Source organism: Mus musculus, chromosome 12 (genome assembly GCF_000001635.26).
Source record: "Mus musculus strain C57BL/6J chromosome 12, GRCm38.p6 C57BL/6J".
Lineage (NCBI taxonomy): Eukaryota > Metazoa > Chordata > Mammalia > Rodentia > Muridae > Mus > Mus musculus.
Genome location: NC_000078.6, coordinates 81244203 through 81259314, shown reverse-complemented (window position 1 = coordinate 81259314; position 15112 = coordinate 81244203). Strand labels below are relative to the sequence as shown.

Below are 15112 nucleotides of genomic sequence, written 5' to 3'. Positions count from 1 at the left end.
GTACACTTGGACCACACCACTGTGAGCAACTCTAATTCAGAGCAAATCTTCATACCAAGCACATTGGGTAGACAACGCTCTGGTTTATAAAGGATACATATGTTTGTTCCCTAGAAGGAACCCACCAATAATCCATCTGTAGTGGTAACCCAAGACAAGGAGGGGACAGGGCCACAATATTGAACTCAGTTTGTTGGGCTAGGGATATTGTAAGGGTGAAATGATGGGGTCACTGGGCAAGCCCTTGTCCCAGTCTATCATTCACATTGAGTTGAATGTCTGTTTCTGTTCAATGGCTGGAGGGAACTAGTAAGGGAATCTTGAATATAACGCTGGTTGTTTATTCCATCATTGGGTGGTCTCTGATGGAGCTTCTATTGTGATCCAAGCTGTAGAGGATGTTGGCATATGACAGAAACTGACATAGATACAACTTTGGCTATTGCTGCAGTACACAGGGGCATTCAAAGCAACTCATATGGGAGTCATCATGAACCTGTCCAAGAGTAGAAATATAAAGGACAGATGCATCCATTGATACAAAAAAAATTTTATCAGAGGTGAGAAAATGGACTTGTAGGAGCTGCCCTAAATTATAAAAAATTTCGAGGATGGACTATAGGAAGAAATTATGGAGGTGGCAAATTTGCCTCTAATACCTCACCCTGATTCTTTTCTATAAAGCCCCAATTTAAAGGGTTCATAAGTCTTTGAGAGTCATTTCAGGATAACAAACAGAAACAAGGGCTTCTCTTGTGCTTTGCAGGGTTCCTACAGCTCACTCCTGCTATAGGGAACAGCTTAAATTAAAAAAAAAATGCTTCAGTCCCTTGGGACTGCTGAGATTATGTGTGGAGCCCTCCCCCCATCCTACACAGTATTGGCATGAGCTAATCTGTTGCAACATCATTTCATGTCCAGAGGCCAAGGCTCTGTGCACAGAGCAAGCCAACTGTATCCCTGCAGACCGAAATGCCTTGGGTGTCCTTGTCGATGGGATCTGATGTATAGATCTGAGTCTACAAGTGTGCTGTGCTTCTGGCAACATTTATTACAACCTGAGCGTGAAGTGTGCTATTCTATTCAAGGACTCTGATAAGAATTATCAGCCACAGTGGATGTAGAAGGAACCTAGTTTTACTGGAGCTGACGAGAGTTATCTTGGTTTCCTACTTCTATGTCACCAAATGCTGACTCTTATCCTTTGGTGTAGTTTTCTATAGACCAGGATATCAGTCTAAATCCTATTGTGTTGTCAGCTCCAAAATGCCCACCATCTGCCCTATCCTACCCTTTGTCCCCACCACTCTTTGTTCTCCAACACCTCGCTCTTCCTGTGGGGGTCTTACACTCATTTCTATCCATCAAACAGATCCTTTTGCTCATTGCTGGTGTTTCTTACCTCATCTTTTATGCTCACACTGACATTTCAATACTTCTCAAACTTCTCCCTTCCCCCCACTAAAAAGTTGCTTTCTCTGAGGGTCCTACAGGTCAGACCCTGTACTTAGCATTGGGGTTAAAAATTATCCCCACCACTTTGTAGGGAAGGAGACACAGGTGCAACTTCCTTCAACAGGGCTCTAAAGGATGGTATGGGAGGAAAAAATTAACCATCAACCACATTGAACTGAACAGGGGAGATAGCCCATCAAAATGAGACTCCTGGTCTGTTGTAATGACATTACCACCCAGTCCAAGCCTCCTTCTGAGCGCAATGGCTCCATCCTATTCTAAAATGAATGTCATCACCATTCCTCATCAGAGCAACAAGGTGGCTACCACTATGATCAAGCCTGAGTCACATCACCAAGCCTGAGTTACTCATGGATATGTTTTTCAGAGCAGAACTGTATGTGGCATTTGTTCATGATATGGAGACATCTTCCATTTGTAAAGTCTTACTCTATAGTAAGACTTCTGCCGTGTGTCCCATCCATAGCTATCAAATAGAGCCTCTTAAAATAATTTGTCATGAAATAAAAACACATGCAAAGATAGCAACACAAATTGCTTGCAAAATAAGTTGTACTTAATTAAAGGTCAGATCAAACACACATGGTATAAGAATGAAAAAGCCATGGACATTGTCACATCTTTAATATTGCCATGGTCCTAATTAATGCTCCTGTTCGTTCTGGCTTTCAAGGTCACAGTTTGTACACAGTGTACCAATTGTTCTTGGGCTCTGTAATTGGAAAATCTATAACTTGTTTTCCCGGTAAACTGATTTTCTTAGAAACCATACACAATCCCTTGCTTTGTAATTTTGCTCCTTCTGGTGTCTACGAACTCACTTCTACAGAGGGCTCAGTATCATACTGGCTGATCACTATGACATTTCAGTGAGTGGTGTGGATTCTTCCATGTTGCTCTTCCTTTTCAAAGATTATTCTAGGTCTTTCATATGTCATTTCATATATTCATTTCAGAATCAGTTGTTGGCTGACTTGCTTATTTTTCTACGGCCGTGACAAAACACCATGGCCAAGGCTACTCATAAAAGAGTTTATTTGTGGGGCTCAAGGTTCTAGAGGGTTCCAGTCCGTGATCATCATGATGGGGAGCATGGCAGCAGGCAGACAGGCATGGGCCTAGAGCAGTAGCAGAGAGCTTACATCTGTTCACAAGTACAAAGCAGAGAGAGAGAGAGAGAGAGACAGACAGAGACACACAGAGAGACAGAGGTACACACAGAGACAGAAACACAGAGTGATAGAGAAACAGAGAAAGAGAAAACCCCCATAGGCTTGTAACCACATGATAATGCATTTAGTTCAATTTCAAAAGTCCCCATAGGATTTCACACTCTCAGCACAGTTTAAAAATTCAAAGTCTCTTCTGAGACACAAGCCAATCTTTTAATTATAACCCCCTGTAAAATCAAGAAGCAAATTATGTTGGAATATGCTTCCAACATAAAATGGCACACAGCATACAGTGAGGAAATACTGGACTAAAGCAAGACAGGAAACCCCTCAGGGCAAACTCCAAATCCTGTAACTCCATGTCTGATGTCAACGGGCTTTGATGGTTTGGCCCTTGCAACTTTGCTACCTACAACAATGGCCTTTTCACTTTGTTTGGTTGATGCTCCTATTTCCAATCAGAGTCTCTTTGCACCACTATCCTGGAACTCACTACGTTAACTCAAGCTGGCCTAAAAGTTGTAATCTTCCTCCTTCAGTCTCCCAAGTACTGGGATTGTAGGTATGTGCCATTGTGCTTGGGCTCAGTTTTTATTTTTAAAAATCTGTGATTATGATTCAGGATATGTACTTAACAAACATGCCAATTTGGCTAGAATTAAAACTTAACAATGTGGAAGCTTTCAGTCTATGAACATATGGATGTTCATTGGCTTAGATTTTGAATCTCTTTCTGGAATGTTTTGTTTTGAATATTGTGTGTGTGCACATGTGCATTTGATTGGGTATACCCATATGTGAAAGGCAGGGATCAACTTTGGGTGTCTTCCCTCCGGGTTCATCTGTATTTATCTTTCATTGACATGATAACTCTGCAAGTAGGCTAGGATAGGTAGGGAGCGAGCCCCAGCTAGCTTCCTGTCTTTGCCCTTCTCCTTGCCAGGGTTACAAATGTGTGCCACCATGTCTGGCTATTTTGTACTTGGCTGATGGCAATCAAATGCATGTGCTTGTACTTGCAAAGCAAGCCCTTTAACCAACATAGCCATCTCCCTGTGTTATCACTGTGGCTGTAGACATCCTACTATGTTTTGCTAATTTTATTTCAAGTGATTTTATGGGTTTTGTTTTCATTTCAAAGAATTGTATGGGACTTATGTGTCTACCTGTCTGTTTATCTATTTATTTATTTATTGTTTTGAGATGAGGGTTCATGTAGCTCAGGCTATCTATGTAGCTGAGATTTTGTTCTCTAGATATCTTGTGCCTGGCTATCAAAATTCATCTAGCAACCAGTAGTTGTTTTATTTTTTTCTAGGATTTTTTTATTAGGTATTTTCCTCATTTACATTTTCAATGCTATCCCAAAGGTCTCCCATACCCACCCCCCCAATCCCCTACCCACCCACTCCCCCTTTTTGGCCCTGGCGTTCCCCTGTACTGGGGCATATAAAGTTTGCAAGTCCAATGGGCCTCTCTTTGCAGTGATGGCTGACTAGGCCATCTTTTGATACATATGCAGCTAAAGACAAGAGCTCCTGGGTACTGGTTAGTTCATATTGTTGTTCCACCTATAGGGTTGCAGTTCCCTATAGCTCCTTGGGTAATTTCTCTAGCTCCTCCATTAGGGGCCATGTGACCCATCCAATAGCTGACTGTGATCATCCACTTCTGTGTTTGCTAGGCCCTGGCATAGTCTCACAAGAGAGAGCTATAACTGGGTCCTTTCAGCGAAATCTTGCTAGTGTATGCAATGGTGTCAACATTTGGAAGCTGATTATGGGATGGATCCCTGCATATGGCAGTCACTAGATGGTCCATCCTTTCGTCACAGCTCCAAATTTTGTCTCTGTAACTCCTTCTATGGGTGTTTTGTTCCCATTTCTAAGAAAGGGTAAAGTGTCCACACTTTGGTCTTCGTTCTTCTTGAATTTCATGCGTTTGGCAAGTTGTATCTTATATCTTGGGTATCCTAAGTTTCTGGGCTATTATCCACTTATCAGTGAGTACATATTGTGCGAGTTCCTTTGTGATTGGGTTACTTCACTCAGGATGATACCCTCCATGTCCATCCATTTGCCTAGGAATTTCATAAATTCATTTTTCTTAATAGCTGAGTAGTATTCCATTGTGTAAATGTACCACATTTTCTGTATCCATTCCTCTGTTGAGGGGCATCTGGGTTCTTTCCAGCTTCTGGCTATTATAAACAAGGCTGCTATGAACATAGTGGAGCATGTGTTCTTCTTACCGGTTGGAACATCTTCTGGATATATGCCCAGGAGAGGTATTGCGGGATCCTCTGGTAGTACTATGTCCAATTTTCTGAGGAACCGCCAGACTGATTTCCAGAGTTGTTGTACAAGCTTGCAATCCCACCAACAATGGAGGAGTGTTCCCCTTTCTCCACATCCTCGCCAACATCTGCTGTCACCTGAGTTTTTGATCTTAGCCATTCTGACTGGAGTGAAGTGGAATCTCAGTGTTGTTTTGATTTGCATTTCCCTGATGATTAAGGATGTTGAACATTTTTTCAGGTGTTTCTCTGCCATTCGGTATTCCTCAGGTGAGAATTCTTTGTTCAGCTCTGAGCCCCATTTTTTAATGGGGTTATTTGATTTTCTGGAGTCCACCTTCTTGAGTTCTTTATATATATTGGATATTAGTCCCCTATCCGATTTGGGATAGGTAAAGATGTTAGTGGCCTTTTTGTCTTATTGACGGTGTCTTTTGCTTTGCAGAAGCTTTGCAATTTTATGAGGTCCCATTTATCGATTCTTGATCTTACAGCACAAGCCATTGCTGTTCTATTCAGGAATTTTTCCCCTGTACCCATATCTTCGAGGCTTTTCCCTACTTTCTCCTCTATAAGTTTCAGTGTCTCTAGTTTTATGTGGAGTTCCTTAATCCACTTAGATTTGACCTTAGTACAAGGAGATAGAAATGGATCAATTCCCATTCTTCTAAATGATAACAGCCAGTTGTGCTAGGATTTTAAAAACTGGCAATCACGGAGCTGTGGAATATTGATGAATTGGTAGAGTGCTTGCCTAGCGTGCAGAAACCCCCAGGTCCAATCACAACAGCACTTAAGTCAGGCTTCAGGAAATGGAGACAGGAAGATCAGAAGTTCAAGGACATTCTCATCTATATAAGGAGTTCAGGCCAAGTGCTGTATGAGGCCCTGCCCCCCCCCAAAAAAAGCGCAAAGAACTTTAGTTCTCTCATGTCTTTATGCCAGTCATTTCTTTTTCCTTTTGTGTTTGCATGGGTTAGGGTTGAGACACTTTTCTTTTATTCTTATCATTTCTTTATACCGTGACTATGAATTGAATTTGTCAGTTTTTTCCCCGATGTATCACATACACAGACACATACTGTTTTGCTTCTTAAAGTCATTAGCATAGTTTAACTATGTATGTTGATTCATAAGCTTCCACGATGGATCTAACTCCTGCTTGCTAATTGTGTGCTGCTGTGCTTGGCCTGACATTGTTTTGTTAAAGGTCCTTTGTATCCATTTTCATGAGAAGGGCTGAGGATAGAACTCAGTTGGCAGGGTGCTTGCCTGGCGAGCAGGAAGCCCCGGGTTGATCTCCAGCATTGCTACACCAGTGGTGACAGTCATGAGACTCTAAACTGAAAACGTAAAACTGCCTGTCACTGTTCTTCTCTGTTTTCATGAGGGGTACAGGCCTCAATTTTCCCCCTTCTGTGAGGTCTGTGAGAACAAACCTTCCTCTAAGGAGTGGAGAACGAGGTTACACAGGCCTCACATACCAAGTCAAGAAGTTCTCTCTCCTTTTGTTTTCTGAGAATCTGTGTCACTTTGAAATTATTCTTTCCCTTAGACAGTCAATTGGATGTACCTGTGAAAACATCTGGACTTAGAATTTCCTTGTAGGAAGTTTTGTTTAGCAAAGAATAGAATCTCTAGTTATCCAGTGCTAATATCTAAAATAATCCCTGAAATCATAGACATACAAGCAACGGGATCAAACTCAGCATTTTGTATTTGTACATTTATGAATGTATATGTAAATGTAACAAGAACAAGACAAAAGAGTCCAGAGATTTTGGGGGTGGGGGCAGGAGACATGAGAAGAGTTGGAAGAAGGAAAGAGAGTGTGGGCAAAATGAGGTAATTATATTTCATAATAATTTTTAAGGAATGAAATTTCTTTGATACATATTTATATTTTCAATGTTATGTGTACCAATTTTAGTGAATTGTTAACTTTGTGTGTATAGTGTATGTGTATAAATTTGTGTGTATGTATATTTGTATATATGAATGCGGGTACCATGTGCCGTGGTTGCACATGGAAGTCAGAGAGCTTGGAGTGTCAGCCCTTACTCTCCATTTTATTTAACTCGGAGTCTAATTGTTGTTTGCTTTTACATATGCCCAGCTAGCTGTCCCACAAGCTTCTGGAAATGCATGTTACAGTGTGTGTAGTATGTGTGTGTCTGTGTGTGTGAGTGTGTGAGGAGTGCCATTTATGTTATGCTCACTTTAATGTTAGTCATATGTATATGATTTCAGACCTGACCACTTGGAGTTAGATAACAAATTGGTGTGTTCTTCCCTGGGAAAGACTATTTCTCCCAGTCTCAGCAGTGCTTAGTTAGCGGCAAGTTCCAGCACTACACCCAGCTACTCTCTGCCCCAGCAACAGTCTCTCTGCCTCTGTCTCTAAGCTAGCCTCCGCAGCGACCAATGGTGGTCTTTCCAGCTCTGGATTGCTTGTCTCAGTGCCTCCCATACCTTCTTAGTCATAATTCCTCTGTGGACAGTTGTCTAGCATTCCAGTAAACCAGTAAAACAAAACTCTAGAAGCTTATAGTTAAGCAGTCAGATTTATATATCAATAAATTCTCAATTGAGATTTATCTCTACCATGTTAGCATATCTATTGGTACTGTATTTATTCAAGTCTTGCTGAGGCAGCCACTTTGTTGAGGTATCATGGGTGATGCTTCCCTGTCATTCCTACGAGACAAGATCTCACAGAAGATTTCTCAGCTCCCTGGCTCTTAAGACCTTCCTGCCCTCTCTTCCAACATGGTCCCATAGCTTAACATGCAGGAGATGTACTGTAGATATATCAGCTGAGGCTGGGCACCTTATGACTATCTTGTTCCCTACATTTTGACTGGATGTGGTTTTTTGAAATTGTCTCTATCCATTGCAGAGAAAGTGCTTTGATGAATGGTGAGAGCTACACTTACTTGTGGTTAATAAGGATAAGTTTTAGAATGCAGTTAGGAATTACGATGGTTTGCTAAAGTGGTCATTGTATGTTCCCTTTAAGGTCCATGACCTCAGTAGCCCCATGTAATTGGCAAGGTTTCCAATAGCAGGCATGATTTCCTTCCTTTGAGTGGACCTCAAGTCCAGTTAGACAGCTGTTGGTTAGTGCCAAGATATGACTGCCACTACTACATCCTTAGGGCCATTGTACCATGCTGGTCACTGTTGTAGATCACAGCTAGGTCAGAGTATTGGTTACTTCCTATCTTAGAAGCTTACATTGCATTTTTTATACTATAAAAGCTAGCCTTTGGGAAAGAGACTTTTAAATCAGAACTGCCTCAGATACTCCAGGACATCTGTCCAAAGCATACTGTCTTCAGCAATAGGGACTTAGCTTCCATCTTTGGAAGGCAACAACTTGTTTTTGATTTTGCTCTCTTTTTTAATAAATAAATCTGAGTGTTGCCTATGTTGCTAAATTTATTGGTATAAAATCTGTCCCAATATCTCTATACTATCCTTGATTAGCTGCAGGATTTATAAAGACTTGATAGGAGGATTGACTAGGAGTACATAATTGTCAGCCCACATAATTTCCTATATGCTTATCAACATTGCCTAAAGGTCTGGAAGGCCAACTTTGAAAAAGAAACATCTATTTCAAAAAGAGGAGTCTACTTTACACACCATTTTTTGCTCTCTGAATGAAGGTTAGAAAATAGCAACCAGAATGGAGGAACCCAGCAAGAGACTACACTGGCCATGTTTCTGCCTCTGCTCTGAGCTCTGAGAAACCACATGGCCTATCCTGTGTCTCTGGGTTGTTGTGGTACTCACTATCTTTGGTGCAAAGATGTGTGATGCTCAAGGAGCTATGTAGGATATCCCTTTATTGAAAAGGAAAGGAGTCTCTATTAATGTAAGGTTTCAAGCTTCTTACCAATGATAAAGTTAATAAAAAAAAATCTAAAAGTCAGAGTGATCCATCACTCTATTCAACAAATACATATTAACTAGCTACTAGGCAACAGGCACTAATAAAGCCTGGACCTCTGTTATGAATTGACCATGTATTCTAGAGGGGCAGACAGACCTCAAGTGAAAATCCACATAATTACAGTTTAAATACGTGCTTTGAAAACTTAGAAGGTGTAACAAGGGTCTAGCAAGATGGCTCAGTGAGTAAAGCTACTTAGCCAACTCTGACTGCCTAAGTTTGATCCCTGGTATTCACTTGGTGGAAGGAGAGAGGCAACACCTTTAAATTATTCCCTGAACACTACATACATGTTATGGCATGCAGGAAAAAAATAACATTTAAAAAAGAACCAGGTTGAGCTCCGACACCTCTGACCTCCCTGGGCACCTGCACACCCACATACATATCCACAGGCATACAAACATCATTAAACATAACTTTTGCAAATCCTTTTAAAAATAGGTTAAAGGAAATGTAGTTATCATGGACGAAGGATGAAGGGTCTCAGCTAAAGAATGAAAATGATGAAGACCCCGGAGTCTGGGGACATAGTTTGAGAGGGGTCACATGTGTGTAGCATGTCCATGGTCTTGGGTTCAATCCCAATCATTCAAACAGAACACACTAATGGAAAGAACCAGAGAAACTATAGGTCTTGGTGGCTATCAGATTGGCATGGTGTAATGGGCAACAAGTGGATGTCCATACGGTGAGACAATCCGTCCTGAAGAATAGACAGAAGTGACCTGGAAAAGTGGAGCATGTGGCACATCAGGCCATCTTATCTGAATGTAATGACCATTCCAGGAAGAGAAAACAGAAAATAAAACAGCAAAACAAAGTTGGACTACCAAAGAGGATGGACACAAAGAATGGACATAGGGTACTTATCATCCTGGGCTGCTTGACAACCATAGGAAAAGGGAAGAGTCCTGAAGTACAGCAAAGAAAGTTAAACATTGGAGAAGGAAGAACAAGTGGTGTTTCTTCATAAAAAAGCAGGAGAAGATGACAATGGAGACTAAGGATTGGCAAACTGTTCAGCCTAGATTGCTGTCCAGTAATTCTATATTTTAGTAAAGACGTGATAAGATGTTGTGGAAGACAAATGGTCCCCATAGATTCATCTGTTTGAATGTTTGGTTGCCAGTTGGTAGAATATTTAAGGATAATTAAGAGGTGTGGCCTTGTTGGAGGAGTTCTATTATTGGGAGTAGTTTTATGGTTTCAAAAGGCCCCACTGAGCCCAGCCTCACCCCCTTTGCTTCCTGCCGATAGATCAAGATGTAAACTCTCAGCTGTTGCTTCAGAGATATGCCTGCCTGCCCTCACACTCCCTATCATAATGGTCATGGAATAATCCTCCAAAACTGTAAGCAAGCCCACAATTAAATGGTTCCTCGCATAGGTTGCTTTGGTCATGGTATTTTTATCACAGTAATAGAACAGTAGCTGCCAGTAATCCATGATAAACTAGACTAGAAATATCATCAAACGAAACAGGTCTGCAGATAGATCATCAGAAAAGAATGAGAAGGAAGCAGAAATAGTAAAAGTTTAGGAAGGACTGGTGTGTGTAGTTCTACTCTTATCACTCAAATGAGGGTTTGAAGCAAAAACTGTGACGTCATGCTATGAGGCATGTGAGGAGACATAGAAGTGCGCAGGTCCCAGCAGGGTTCTTGCATGTTATATGGACCAGTATGGGGTCATCTTTTAGGTCAGGCTGATGAGCGCACGCTGTCTCCTGTCATCCTGACAGCAACCAATAAAAAACAGTCCAAAGAGGTAATGAGCCAGCAGAGGAGTTAAAGCAGAATATTAAAATTAATTTAAAATGAGCAATAAGTGTGAAATTGAGAAATAATAACAACAAAATATGAAGATATGACAGATAATAAAAGAGTGAAGCTAAATCCAACTATATTAGTGAGCATATTCAGTGAAAAGGCAGAAATAGGCAGGAGTAATGAACTTAAAACAGACACAGCAAACTATGCATTATTCACAAACATGCACTGAAATACAAAAATATAGTAGGTTTACAGTGTAGTAATGAAAATATAATTTATACAAATAGTAAACATAAAATGATAAAAGTAGACAAACTAATCAGCCAAATAATTCACGCCCAGAAAATCTCAACAGATAGAGAGAGATTTCTATCAAAAATTAGCCACCCTGGTCCATCAGGAAGAATGATCACAAATATATGTGTCTACTGTCAGAGTTTCAGACAGCATAAAACAGAAATCGTCAAAACTGAAGAGGAAAGGCTACACCCATCATCATGGGCCAGACTTTCTTTTTTTTTTTATTTATTTCATTTACATTTCCAATGCTATCCCAAAAGTGCCCCCACACGCTCCCCCACCCACTCCCCCACCCCACCCCCACTCCCACTTCTTGGCCCTGGCGTTCCCCGGTACTGGGGCATATAAAGTTTGCATGACCAATGGGCCTCTCTTTCCAGTGATGGCCGACTAGGCCATCTTCTGATTCATATGCAGCTAGAGACACGAGCTCCGGGGGGTACTGGTTAGTTCATATTGTTGTTCCACCTATAGGGTTGCAGTTCCCTTTAGCTCCTTGGGTACTTTTTCTAGCTCCTCCACTGGGGGCCGTGTGACCCATCCAATAGCTGACTGTGAGCTTCTACTTCTGTGTTTGCTAGGCCCCGGCATAGTCTCACAAGAGACAGCTAATGCCTTTGTCTTCATAACTCAAGATCTACTTGAACAAAATCTCGTAAACAGCTATACACGATCTGAATCACATTCACCGTCATCTCAGACGTTCGGACCATTCCGTACCTAGCAACTGTAAAGTGCAGTTCCTTTGGAAAAAGCACACATTGTATTCAAGAGTCAGGATTAGAAGTTTTATTTCACCTCTGGTTTGGTAAATGTACCAACAGACGTTCTCAGGCAGTCATGCATGTGTGGTCATACAGATGGAGACTAGATGTATCACGGACACTGTGCGTGAGTTCTCAGGAGGTGCCCAGCTCCTTTTTTTCTTGACCCAATGCCTCCCAATGGGACCTGGGACTTGCTTGTTTTAGGCTGGCTTCCCAGTGAGTCTCAAAGATCCACCTGACTTTGTCTTCTCAGGGCTGGGACTACAGGCACGTGCAACTGAGCTTAGTTTTTCTACATGGAGATGAAACTTGGGTCCCCCCTCCTCTTTTTTTTTTAATCAGCCATTAATCTTGAAGCCCTGCAGTTATTTATGTACTTTCTGTCCCTGGGTAGAAGTGATCTGCTAAGCTGGACACCCTCTAGCCGCCTCCTCGGAACAACTGTCTGCGACTAAATCACCCTCTGAAGTTTTGTCCACACAGACTAGAGCGGCTGGCCCAGGTATAAGCCTGACCTCACAAGCACTATCTTCTCAGTACCCTTTGACACCGCAGCCCAGTTACTTATTTCAAGGGATAGCAAATATAGTGTTGGTGTCTCTTCAGGACAATTGAATTGGGTGATTTATGTAGTCATCTATAAAACACAAAGAAGAAGAAAAAAAGATAAAGCACAGGGAGGTTTTGTTTTGTTTGTTTTTCCTCTAGGTAGCCGTGCCTGTCCTGGAACTTGCTATGTAGACCAGGCTGTCCCTGAACTCACAGGGATTCACCTACCTCTGCCTCCCAAGTACTGAGCTTAAAGGTGTGTGCCGTCCTGCTCAGCCCCATGGGGGTTTTGTACTATTAAAGATGGTCTGTTTCTAAATGCATACTCGAGACCATAGGTAAGTTGGCACAGGGTTCTAATGTATTAACATTGTGTTGAGAGGTTCTTGTGCATAAGGAACTCTGGCACGGGGCTGTGATTAGCATGAGCAGTAGTTTCTGTCTTTATTAGCTTTGCTAGCACTTTCATAGTCCAATGTCTTAGACAAAGAAACACCATGACCAAGAAAAGAGAGAAAGGGAGGGAGGGAGGGAGGGAGGGAGGGAGGGAGGGAGGGAGGGAGGGAGGAAGAGATACAGAGAGAGAGAGAGGAAGGAAGAAAGGAAGGAAGGAAGGAAGGAGAGGGAGGGAGGGAGGGAGAGAGAGAGAGAGAGAGAGAGAGAGAGAGAGAGAGAGAGAAAGAAAAAAGAAAGGAAGGAAGGAAGGAAGGAAGGAAGGAAGGAAGGAAGGAAGGAAGGAAGAAGATAGGTATTTAATTAGGAGCCTGTTTCAGAGGATGGATCCATAATCATCATGGCAGGGAACATGGCAGCATGTAGGGCACTGGAGCAGAGCAGTAGCTAAGAACTTGCATCTGATGCACAAGTCTGAGACAGATAGATGACAGACACACACACACACACACACACACACACACACACACACATAGAGAGAGAGAGAGAGAGAGAGAGAGAGAGAGAGAGAGAGAGAGAGAGAGAATTTGAAGAAAATTTAAGTATATTCCATAAAGCCACTGATCTAATCCATGGAAGAACTAAAGTTTGAAATGAAATCCATTTGATTCTACAACTATTCAGGGACTGTCAGACTAGCCCTGTACACAAAGAGAGTAAGGATAGTCCTGCGGTCTCTGTTGTGTATGCTTCTTTCCTTTCAAAACATTAAAAGTGTAAAAACGACTTTGGATTCACAAGTCTGGCAAAAGCCAGCTCCTGGCCAAATTGGTGCATGGTTTTGTGATCCCCATTTTTTATCCAGGAAAAAAAAAACCACTAGTCCTTCAGATGTAAATATAACTACATTGGCAGTGGGAACTCACAAGAAATTGCTAAGGGCCTTGGAGAGAAAGCAGAAACTACAGCAGGAGCCATCCCGGCCGGGTGACGTGAGATCGGACACCAGGGAGCCACGAGGCATTTGTGCCAACAAAGGTTTCAGCTTTCTCTTTGAGAATATTTGAGGAACATCATGGCTCTAGCAGCCAGGGCTGGAGGGAAATGATTCTCCAAGGGAAAGAACCTGCAGGGAAGAAAATGTCTTTGCATCTAGAGACCTTTCTCCTCGGCACTTTTTTGTTGTTGTTGTTTTGATCATCAACAAACCCTGGAGTCAGCAGCTTTTTATTTTTATACTTTAATATTTTTTTCCAACTGCTGAGTGTCTGTTTGAGAGACTCCGGTGGTAAATATTTATCTCAAGCCTAAAATAAACTGTGGTTCCCTTGCCACATCCACGTAGGGTGGCTCTCGGAATGTTGCTGACCAGGGCGGCTGACTGTCGCCAGGCAGTGCAGTCTCCGGATGTAGGTTGAACCCCTTCCAGAAAAAGTTGCTGGGTAAAGGAGATTCTTGGGACTCCCCACTGTCCCCATGTAACCAACACCTCCATCTCCTCTCTACACGGTCCCCTGCTCTCCTCCTTTTCCTGGCACAGACATATCCTTTTGCCTGGCAAAAGGATTCTTGTTTCCATGGAAGCCTCATTAAATCTACATCTTGCTCAGTTTGGGTTTGATCACAGCTGCCAGAAGTATTTTTAGTCCATGCAGTTGTGTAATGAGATGTGAATTGGAGAGGAGGAATATACCTAATGGACAGAGAGTGTGTACATATACATACATACATACATACATACATACATACATACATACATACATACACACACACACGTGTGTGTGTGTGTGTGTGTGTGTGTGTAAAACTTGGAAAAAGAGGGTTTGAAGGAAGGGAGAATGGTGGGGCACTTCTCTTGGGCAGCTGAAGCTGTGGTATCCTGCCTTGATGCTTCCCATTGGAAGCCAGCCCAGGGGCACTTGCCACAACAACTGTTGTGGTCATATGTCCAGGGAACCTCTGACCTCCCTTTCCATGAGCTCAGTTGGCTCCAGCCAGGGTGACACTTAAGCTGAAGTATGAGTGCCATCATTGGGTTTCCCTCTACAGAGCTGAGGACAAGCAAGAGTAGTTGCTGGGCCCAGGACTGGGGCTCAGGATCTGCAGTGTGGGGCAGAAGCAGATCAGAGCCATAGAGAGAAAAGTGTTAAGATATTAGAGGCTTGTGCACAAAGACAGGATTGGCACTGGAAGCCAGTACCAAGTGCACACTTTGGCTGCTCAGGTTCTGAAAGCTCTATGGTTGTGCTCTGCCCTGAACCAGCATGTCAGAAAAGCTCCTTAGGCTGTCTGAGACAACTATAGTTGTTGGACTATGTGTGGACATATGTATAAGTGTGTGTGCATGTGCCTGCATGTGCGTGCGTGTGTGTGTGTGTGTGTGTGTGTGTGTGTGTGTGTAAGGAGGTCATTCGGTGTTATAGGTT

At 42.3% G+C, this 15112-nt stretch overlaps 1 protein-coding gene across 5 annotated transcripts in view; it reads left to right on the top strand.

The window, feature by feature from the left end:
* Slc8a3 (solute carrier family 8 (sodium/calcium exchanger), member 3) overlaps positions 1 to 15112 on the top strand; it is a 135818-nt gene that overhangs the window by 74418 nt on the left and 46288 nt on the right. The gene's annotated exons all lie outside the window — the stretch shown is intronic.